Source organism: Nyctereutes procyonoides, unplaced genomic scaffold (genome assembly GCF_905146905.1).
Source record: "Nyctereutes procyonoides isolate TBG_1078 unplaced genomic scaffold, NYPRO_anot_genome, whole genome shotgun sequence".
Lineage (NCBI taxonomy): Eukaryota > Metazoa > Chordata > Mammalia > Carnivora > Canidae > Nyctereutes > Nyctereutes procyonoides.
The window spans coordinates 22,892,776-22,904,195 of NW_026575142.1; the positions used below are offsets into that span (position 1 = coordinate 22,892,776).

Sequence of the window (11,420 nt, forward strand, 5' to 3'; positions counted from 1 at the left end):
TTCAAAAGTTATCTGGGAAAAAAAGTTATCTGGAAATATCTATAAACATTAAAAATGCACTTAAATTTTAAGTGAGCACTGCTACTTTTGACAAATATATTACAGAAATAAGAGTACCAGTATTTAAGAATGAATGTAAGAGAATATTTATGCAAAAATACTGAAAATAAATTGAATGTTCATCAGCAGAAGAATAATTATATAATATTATCGGAATCCCAAGGAAACTGGTAAATCTTGACTTTTTTTTTAAAGATTCTAATTATTTATTCATGAGAGACACACGGGGGGGTGGGGGGGCAGAGACACAGGCAGAGGGAGACACAGGCTCCATGCAGGGAGCCTGATGTGGGACTCCATCCCGGGACTCCAGGATCACGCCCTGGGGCGAAGGCAGGTACTAAACCACTGAGCCACCCAGGGATCCCCAGGTAAATCATGACAATTTGAGGAGAGTTTATTCACAAAGACAGTATTTTAAAGTATGATCAGCATGGAGCCTGCTTCTCCTTCTGCCTGTGTCTCTGCCTCTCTCTCTCTCTGTGTCTCTCATGAATAAATAAATAAAATCTTAAAAAAAAAAGTATGATCAGCATGTAGGGAATCCATAAGACCTATTTCAGTGAACCAATTTTAATAGGAATGGAGCTGTTACTCTCCTTGAGCCCAAGAAGAATCTGTGACCAAAGTTCATAAGGAAAGTAGAGGAGAGGAGAACGAGAGAGAAGTGGTCTTCAGTTGAGGGATACAGTCAGACTGAGGTAGACTTGCATAGAGAGAACTAAGAAATAAATATGCTGTCCTGAAAAGAAGAAGAAGGAAAAAGGGAGAAAAAGGAGAAGATGTAGGAGAAAGGAAGAAGAAGAAGAAGAAGAAGAAGAAGAAGAAGAAGAAGAAGAAGAGGAAGAAAGGAGGGAAGGAAGGAAGGGAAGAGGGCGGGGGGGGGGAGGAGGAGAAGAAGAAAGAAATGCATTTTCCTCACTGTTTTTCCTTTCTTTACTCTCCTGCCAGAGCTACCTATTTGTCATGCCAGTCAGAACCACTGGGTAAGGGAACCCCCGAGAGTCTCCTTCTCAGAGTGCAGGGTAGAGGCAGCTAGAGACAGGATCTGGGTAGTCAAGTAGAAGTTATCTAACATAATACTCATGTCACACAGACACTATAGAATAATACTCAGGGTTTTTTGTTTGTTTGTTTGGTTGGTTGGTTTGGTTTGGCATTTTTTTGGCTGGGTAAGGTATACTTTATTGATGGTACATGACAAGGTGGGGCTCCCCAAGCCCCCCTTTCCTCCGGGTCTGGGATGTGAATTGGAGGTCAGGAGATTCTCAGTGTGTTGGGGGATTAAGTCAGGGCAAGGACTCCCCAGCCCTGCTGAGGGCCTCTCTCTTCCTCTTGTTCTTGCTGGGTCTGGTGGTCCAGGAGGCTCTTACTCTTTGGAGGCCATATGGACCATGAGGTCCACACCCGGTTGCTGTAGCCAAATTCATTGTCATACCAGGAAATGAGCTTGACAAAGAGGTCATTGAGGTCAATGCCAGCCCCGGCGTCAAAGGTGGAAGAGTGGGTGTCACTGTTAAAGTCGCAGGATACAACCTGGTCCTCAGTGTAGCTCAGGATGCCCTTGAGGGGGCCCTCCGATGCCTGCTTCACCACCTTCTTGATGTCGTCATATTTGGCAGCTTTCTCCAGGCAGCAGGTCAGATCCACAACTGACAGGTTGGGGGTGAGGACACAGAAGGCCATGCCAGTGAGCTTCCCGTTCAGCTCAGGGATTACCTTGCCCACAGCCTTGGCGGAGCCAGGGGAAGCAGGGATGATGTTCTGGGAAGCCCCTTGGTCGTCATGCCACAGCTTCCCAGAGGGGCCGTCCATGGTCTTCTGAGTGGCAGTGATGGCATGGATGGTGGTCATGAGACCCACCATGATGCCAAAGTTGTCATGGATGATTTTGGCCAGAGGAGCCAAGCAGTTGGTGGTGCAGGAGGCATTGCTGACAATCTTGAGGGAGTTGTCATACTTCTCGTGGTTCACAACCATCACAAATGTGGGGGCATCAGCAGAAGGAGCAGAGATGATGACCCTCTTGGCCCTTTCCTTCAAGTGAGCCCCAGCCTTCTCCATGGTGCTAAAGACCCCAGTGGACTTCACAACATACTCAGCACCAGCATCACCCCATTTGATGTTGGCGGGATCCCGCTCCTGGAAGATGGAGATGGACTTCCAATGGATGACAAGTTTCCCGTTCTCAGCCTTGACCATGCCATGGAATATGCCATGGGTAGAATCCTACTGGAACATGTACATCATGTAGTTGAGGTCAATGAAGGGGTTATTGATGGCAACAATATCCATTTTGCCAGAGCTAAAAGCAGCCCTGGTGACCAGGCACCCAATATGGCCAAATCCATTCACTCCAACATCATGCTTCAGGGACACGGCTGGCACTGCACCAGGAGATGTGGCTGTCTGTTGAACAGGGAGGAGCAGAGAGCCTAATACTCAGTTTTTGAAAAGGTGTATGAACTGTATCGATCATCTATATCATGGAGATACATATTTGGGAAAAAAGTAGAGTATAAAGTTTGAATATGATTCAAAGTTTCAAAACAATAATTGTGTGCATGTGTGTATGTATTAATGTATAAGCATATGTGTGTGTGAATATATTAGCTTATTATTTTAGTATTTCTACGAAACTTTTGAAATATGTTAGGATGATAATATATTATAAAGCTTGTGATACTGCTAACTGCATTCTGCATGTGTGTGGCAGGTGATTGGTAATATATACTCACTAGCTGAAAGCGCTGAAATGTAGAGAGAATTTGTGCATAATTTTCATAAACTAAATTTTGCTTTGCAATATGAATAGACAAAATAGTGTACAGAAACATAAACTTTCAGAAGGAGAAGATGGCAATTCTGTGTTTTTCTCATATCCACATGGCTGGAATTTAAGTGGCATAGAGCGTACTGGAATCTGGTCTATGTTTGAGCCAGAGAAACCTAACAATCATTTGTAGGCAACTCCAGTGTGAGGGAATTCAATGAGGCCTTCAGTTCTACAGCAACTTATCTCAAAGTCAAAAAGTTATCTGCAAGTCTGGAACGTTTGTTAGATGATAGATGATAACAAATCTGATTTCTTCCATTCAACTGGGAGTCCCTAAATACTTGGGAATTCTTCTTATTTACTGAAGGATTTTTTTTTTAATAGGCATCCCCTACCTCATTTTTAATAGATGTCTGTGTATACAACACATTTTCCCATTTTTAAAGTTTTCTCAAATGTCATTGGCTTTCAAATATTATCTTTTCACAAAGCAATTTACAGACCTTGTTGTTTTAAAAATACATGCCAGACTTGGACTTGCTACAGATAACACACCACACTTGCACAGCTGTTTCGTCAACCTTACCTGGGATCATTTTCAAAATTCCAGGGCAAGACAGGAGTCCCACAACCAAATGCCTGGATCACAGCCAGTCTCACAGCACTGAGTCAGTATGACACACAAACAGTGAGTCAAAGCTATATTTGGTTCTTGGATCTACAAGACATCAAACAAATGGTATTCTCCTCCCTCCCCCCCCCCTCTGGATATATATATATATATATATATATATATATATATATATATATATATATATATATCTTCCTCTCTCTTTGATCTATAAAATAATATATGAAATCAAATATGATGTCTTTCCAAAGAAATATGGATGCTCTGACTCTATGGGCCTAGGGTCTGTTGGAAAGCTCTGTGGGAAGCAACATAAGTTACACTTGGGCCCTTTTCAGGTATGGTCGTACATATGGAGAGCATTGGCTGTCATTAATGATGCTTCAGATGTGAAAGGCAGCAATTATGTAGCTACTTTTTAAAAGAAAAAAATTCTGGTATGGCAAAGGAGCGATTTTATCAGGTATAAATTCTGATCATCTAAAATAAATGACCTATCAGGTGGGAATTATACCCTTGACATTGTAGAATTATCACCAGAACTAAATAGCTCAATGTTAGTGAAAATTGAACATTGGTTTTAATCATAAATTACATATAGCAAGCTAGACAGCAAGTAATACTGAACAAGCTAATCTAATAATTGCTCACTCTTATTTTCATGATTTATTTTTGTACTCTCAGTGCTTGAAGATGGTGGTATAGGTAGAGGTTCATAAAAGTGTCTGAAAGCTTTCATGACAAACAAACAGGTGGTTATCACTGAAAAACTTGAATAAGGCAGGTCAAAGTTTGAGAATCTCAATGTTTTCCCATACCTCCCCATGTCACCATTTTAGTTTCTAGGCCAGAAGGAAAGGAAGCAGAAAGCAAAACAAGCAAAACTGACCAATAAAAAGTCAAGCAAATAGGTAAGCAGTAAGGTTAAATCAATGACTATGTTGTGATGTTGGGGAAGGCAGAACAAATTGCCACCAAATGATACGACAAACTTGTGAAATATAGCGCAAAGACAGATTTATAGGCCAATACCATAGGTAAGACTGGCTAAGCGGTCTTTGGCTGAACAGAATTCTTGCAGCGTTTCTAAGTACCTTGTGGATCTCAGTCCATTTTCTTCTTTATTCCTACAGTGTTACTTAGTCAAGAGACTATATACCAGGGAACAATTTTAAAGGTGTCATGTCACAGTCCATTTGCAGATTGGAGCCTACTGAAAATACCCTATGGACTAATGACCAATAATTACTGACAATCCATGACTTCATAATGACCCATAGATAAAAATGTCAGTTATTAAAAAGAAAAAAATGTCAGTTATTGTTCCTGCTGCCTCTCAGCACCACTGATTTTCTTCCACTGTCACCTGCCTTCTCCCCACTCTCCCATTGCTGTGATAGCTCTAAAGGAAAAACTAAAACTTTGCTACCAGTTAGGGGGCCTGTGGATTAAGAAACAAAGACATGAAGCAGTAAGAGAGAAAGAGAAAAAAAAAATATGCTTTAGGGGAAGTAGAGTTTTATACTTCTAGACTGGGCTGATACCTACTCAGTGACCTACTGCCAAAACCTAACTTCTTCAGGAGCTAGCTGAATTTTTCACTTAGCTTCATATTGGGTCAAAGGTCAAGGGCCTCTTATTAGTTTCAAAAATTAGCAGAATATGTTGAATTGCTGCTAAGTAAGAACCATTCGATAGATATTTTATCCTCACAATTACCCTGGGAGCTATGATGCTACTAATCCGATTTAAGACCTGAATAAGCAAAGACTCAGAAAAGGGTTAAGTAATTTGCCAAAACCAGGGTGATGGAGCCAAAATTCAAAGACAAGTATCAAGCCCCAGAAAGTATCTTTGTTCCTTCTTTTGCCATTCTACCCTGCCTTCTGCATTGCTATCATACTTCATAGTTTAATGCAATTGATTCCGTCTAGATCCATTCATTCATCCAGGATCTGGCGAACTTCTGTTGAACACTGTGTGGGGTATTCTGTTAATTCCTGAAGCCTCACAAGCTCAAGTGCACTAAGAAATTGACTTTGATATAGGGGTGTGGTCAGGTGGCTGCGTGTTGATTATTCAGCAGAAGCATAGATGAGTACTGCCTGGGGAGGGCCTCTACCGATTTTGTACAGCAAGTATTAGAAAAGAACTAGATAACAGAAAGTCAGAAAGTACTAATGACCAGTTTCACATTTTTTGAAAATATCACTAAACTTGATGGTTTTTAAATGTGTCATTGTGGCTAGGTTGAACTGTATTTCCCAAATTTCCCGGGGTATTTCTGGTTAGGGGGGTAACAAAAAAATATTTTCATGAGAGATTTGGAAGGGAAGAGTGATGAAGCAACCATTTTGTCTTTATTCTCAGGTCAAAGCAGGTGCTTCTCCAGCTCATGCATGTTTTCACTTATCCACTGACTCACCTTGGGATTGGGTAGTAGCCAGGCCTACAATTCTCTCATCTTCCCCTGATCTTCTTTCAGTTTCTCTGACTCCTGGGCCAAGGGCATGTTTAGCTCCATGGCAAAAGGTAGCAGCTTCTCCTGTAGGAAACTTTATCAAGGTTAGAGGCAGTTCCACTCTGTCCTCAAACAAGTTAACAGCCTGTGCTCATAAATGCCAACGTATCCTTGTACTCCGCCTTCACATCCACCTTCCATTCCCATTTGTCTGTATCTTATGCATTTCAAGCTCCAACATCAGAAAGGAAGTAGTTACTGAGACTGTTCAACCAGCTTCCACATTTTGTCTGATCAAATTTCTATATTAAAACCTCTGATTAAAAAAAATAACCCAAAAACCTCTGATTGAACTCTAATACACTAGGGAAGAAGAGATCTAAATGTTCTCCCTCCAACATTTCTAGATTACGTGTCCTAACTGAGTCTCATACTCTTTGAACCTCATATATATATGTGCCTCAGGGATCATGAACCTCTTTTTTTCTTGGTCTGTGCTATAGACAGAATTCTAGATGTTGTAACAAAATTAATATGTTGAAACCTAATCCCTAATGACATAGTATTTAGAGATGGGCCCTTTGGAAAGTGATTATGTCATTATATATTATGTATTATGTGTTATGGGTATACCATTATTTATTTGAATTATACAAGTAATAGACACACATAGTCAAGAATGTGTGCAGAAAGCTATGAAATATAAAATAAAATTGGCCTTTCCTCATAGCCCTATTTCCAGTCTACTATTTTAATCAGTGTCAAAAGTTCATTTTATTAGCCACACTGAGTTTAATATTACAACTTTAAATTCTGTACTATCCCTCTGTTTTTTGATCTGTAAACACTAAATAGTAACTATTCACTTCCTTAAGTAAAGGATGAAAATTCACTGTATTTACATCATCTTCCATTCCTCTGCCACAAAGTAGACATTCTTTACTGATGTATTTTTAGTTTTCATGTAGTAATTTTACTTTAAACTGTATTTTTAAGCTTTTATTTTTTCTATCAACTTTTAATCAGTAGATATTACTGATGCCCTTCTATGAAAGATGAGGAAATTAATTCACCTACTGACCTTTTCCTACATATTCTTTTTCCCCATCCCATGTCTCAATTTCTGTCAGCTATATCTTGATTTTCCAACATCAAGATGAATAATATTGACTAGTATGTTCAATTCCATCCCTGTAGTTAGGTATACTTTCCTTTATTTTTAGTTTTTTTTTTTCTCTCAAGGCTGAAAAACAATAAATAACATTTGTTATACCCACTCTTAAATACGCCTATTTACTGTCCAACCAAATAAAATATTTGGACCATAAAAAGAGTAATAAAATCCTATGTAACTGAAACTTCTAAAAGGCCAGGGATAGTGGCTTCTCTTTTATTTCTTTTTCTATGTCTTTCTTTTTTGGGTCACTTTCAAATATCTTTTTCTTATATCTTATGTAATACTTCCTTGAATCACCAGGAACACATCTGCAACTGTACAACTTGTAGCAGGGGAGACACATACTAATGGGAACCATAGGACATCTCAGTTAGAGGCTGTTAGAACTAACTGACTAGGGGCAGCCTGGGTGGCTCAGCGGTTTAGTGCTGCCTTTAACCCAGGACCTGATCCAGTAGACCCGGGATCCAGTCCTGTGTCAGGCTCCCTGTATAGATTCTGCTTCTCCCTCTGCCTGTGTCTCTGCCTCTCTCTCTCTCTCTCTCTCTCTTTCTGTGTGTGTCTCTCATGACTAAATAAATAAAATCTTAAAAAAAAAAAAGAATTAACTGACTATAAGATTTGGGTTTGTGTTAGATGGTTTGGGAGATAATTTAAGAAAGTAGGGTTTGCTTTCGATTACATACTCTGAGGAAGCCAGAATATTGATGTGATTGGGTGTCTTAGTAAATCTTTTCTGTAAGGAGAAAAGATTAGATGGAGGTTAAAGCCATAATTTATAAAGAAGAAGCAATCACTTATGAGCCAGGATAAAAGAATGTTGGTTATTATTGTGGTATGGACATTGCTCATGTTCGTTTGTGTTTAGACATGATTGTGTAATGGTCTTAACTTGTCTTGTTTCATCATTGTCACGGAGTGGCTGTGTCTGTTGCTGATGTGCTATGAAATTGGTTATGTTCAATAGGAGAAATCAAGGCCTAGCAATGATTGCCGGGGCCAGCTCATAGCAACACTAAGATTTACCTGACAATTCCAGGCCTCCTGGATGTCAGGAGCTGCTAGCTAGCTGTCTATCATCTATCTCTCTATCTCCCTATCACCTATTTTTTAATCCTATTCATATATTATGTATATTATAGTTTGTGTATATATAAAATCTTATATGTGTTGCTGAGTGTAAATGTATATAATCTTACACATATACATAGATGTGTGTATGCTTTTTTTGTGTGTATATACATGTGTATATATATATATACATGTACACACTTGCGTGCATTCCTAACTGGAGGATATTATGCTCCTCATTTTCCTACTTACTAGGAATGCTGCTAAATATTCTATAATGCACATGATAAATCTTCACAACATAGAATTATCTGGCCCAAAATGTTGATAGTGCTGAGGTTGTGAGGAGAGAAATTCTAGTATCTATATTTATGTATATGTGTATATGTATACATAAAATAATACATATACATATCTGTACTCCTACATATATACATGTATATGTATATGCATGTGTGCAGTATAATAGATGAGAAATTTTCTGAGTCCCTACATGTCCCCTAGTTTTCCAAATTTATTTTCTTCTTACTTGGTTAATAACGATATGGGAGAGCTTGGTTCTTGTCTCACAGAGTCAAAGAATGAATCTTGCGGAAAAAAGGAGAGGTGAGTAAGGCCATAGAAGTTTATTAAACAAAGATATACAGAAAGCTCTCAGAAATGAGAGGGGTCCAGACTGGGTTGCCCCTGAGGGCTTGTAGGGTTGGTCTTTTATTGAAAGCCAGCCAGGGAACCTAAATCTTTTAACATATCTATTGATATCACCATTGAGTAAGGACTACTGATAACATCTTTAATGGCTTACTTCCTTTTTAGGCTCCTGTAATTCTTTGTTAGTCACAAGTAGCTGTTCTAACAAGACCCCATCTCTGGCAGGGACTGGATGGTCTGGTTTATTTATCTCCTGTTTACTTCCATCTCCACATTTTTGGGATTTTTGTGAGCCTGATTCTGTGGCCCCCTACCTAGCCCTGCCTTACCCCCATTTGTCCCTAATTTAATAATCTGGCTAAGTATAGAACTGTAAGCTTAGGATTTAAAAATATTACTCCACTATACTCTATCATTTAGTATTGCTGATGAAAAGTCTGAAGTAAATGTAGTTTTTAATGTTTTATAGATATTTTTTACTCTCTCGAATTTTTTAAGATTTATCTATGTACCTAGGTGTAGGTTCTTTTGTAATTTTTCCATTAATTCTATGGGTCTTTTTAACACAAATATGTATACTATTCTTCAGTTTAGAAAATATTTTCTTAGTTCTTAAGTGTTTTCTCTCCTTCATTAACTGTGGTCTATATCTTTTTTCCTATACTTTTTGAGTGTATCCTCTACATATTGTCTCTGTATCATATAGCCTAGAAAACATCTTTAATTTGGATCACTTATTTAGTCTTCAGCCATCTTTATTTTATTAATCAGAAAATTTATTGGTTTTGGCTTCAAACATCATAGCATAGTTTTCAAAATTTTTAATTTTTAAAAAATTTTCTTTTCTTTACCCGTCGTCTTGGTTTTATTTTAAAAATACAGCACGATTTGAAAATCTCTGAAGTTATTAATTATATATTTTGATTACTTTTTTCTCTAATGACTTGTTTCTAGCCAGTTTTATTTTTGCTGTCATCCATATTGTTGACTGTCCTTATCTCTCAGTTCCATCTTGATTGCCCATTTTTAATTAATTGAAAGACCAGGTTAATTAACATACACAAGGAGCCTGGAGACCCACACAATTGCCAGGAGAATGACTTGACTCTGGAGATGGAGCAGGGTAAGTTATTTCCCTCAAGGGCAAATTGGATTTTCTGATTTTCCCTTCTTTATTCACTGTGGCTGTCAGGAATTATGCAAAACTCCAGTGTGTCTCTCTCATAGAACCTTAAATCCTCCCCAGACAGATTACAAACTTTCTTTAAATTATGTCAGGGTATTACGAGGTGGGCAAAAGCCCTTTATGTCAACCACTCTGTTTTCCTGTGCAAGAAAGGAAGGGGTTACTCTCTTAGATATTTTGTAATCAATTATTTAATAACTTTTTCTGATGGCTCCAAAGCCCACTTCTGGGAAAACTACTGATGAGTATCTTGGGCTTCTGTCTCCAGGGCCCTTCTGGATGTTGGTGCTGGATAAACACTGCATGAGTCTGTGTGAATGGAGATTCCGGGAGTCGTGCAGTGCACAGCTTGAGAACTATAGTTCTGCTCTTTCATCGCTTTGATATTTCTGTCACTCTCAGTCTAGCTTGCAAAATATCTCTGAATTCTTATCTTCATGGATTCCCAATGATCTCACTTTTTTCTTTTATGAATATTATTTTAAATATTTAATATTGATGAAGTTTTGGAATATAGGTGAGGTCCGGAGCCGATGACCAGGAAAGAATTCTTGAGACGTCTTTGGTGCAAAATGTGGTTTTGTTAAAGCCTGGGACAGGAAGAGCTGCTGCTCTGGGCCTGTGAGGGGTGACTGATTATATACCTGGGAGTTGGGTGGGATTTGAAGATAGGCTACTCGCTAAGGAATTTTGGAAGCAAGGTTTCCAGGACCCTGAGGGGGCTAGCGTTTGGTGGGACAAGATCACTTAATACCCTCTAATAAAGCCTGAGTCGTGAGACCCTTCAGATGTGTATCAGTGGGCCATGTGCTTGGGGGATAATTGCTAACAAGTATCTTGGGGGTTTAAAGATAAAGGAAATTTCTAAAGGAATTTTTATATGTTAAAGTAGACTTAGAGTCTCTTGGAGGTCGGGCTAAGATTGCCTTTTGCCCTTAGCAAAGTATGAACATAGAGGCAGTTGAGTCTGTAGAGGAATGTCACTCTTGTTTCAAGGACTTGTCAATGTGCCTTGTCCTCAGCTAGTCCTCTGTTCCCCCATCAATATGACTTTAGAAGGAAGGGAAAATCAAGTATTCTTAGCCCGATGACTTGAATCAGAAACTATGCATTATGTTTAGTTGTATTAGTTTCCCTGGATATTATCTCTAATTAGATTAACCCCTAATATTATCACTCCAAAACTCAGGAGAAATAGGCAAGCTTCTCATAACATTTATATGTAAAATTTTCAATTTTATTTGTGAAAAACTATGACTAATTCAGAATAACACAAAGATCATTTAGAAACTCCTTGGGAACTTCTTTATTAGCCTCAGATACTTGAAACATCGAAACACATGAAAGTATATGTATATAAATGAGAAATAGAGTCATGAGGATGGAAATTACTTTTTTTGAAATTTA

The 11,420-nt window shown here is 38.5% G+C and overlaps 1 pseudogene; it reads right to left on the minus strand.

Moving 5' to 3' along the window:
* Positions 1 to 1,429: 1,429 nt before the first annotated feature.
* Positions 1,430 to 2,436, minus strand: LOC129498699 (glyceraldehyde-3-phosphate dehydrogenase-like; annotated as a pseudogene).
* Positions 2,437 to 11,420: the final 8,984 nt, after the last annotated feature.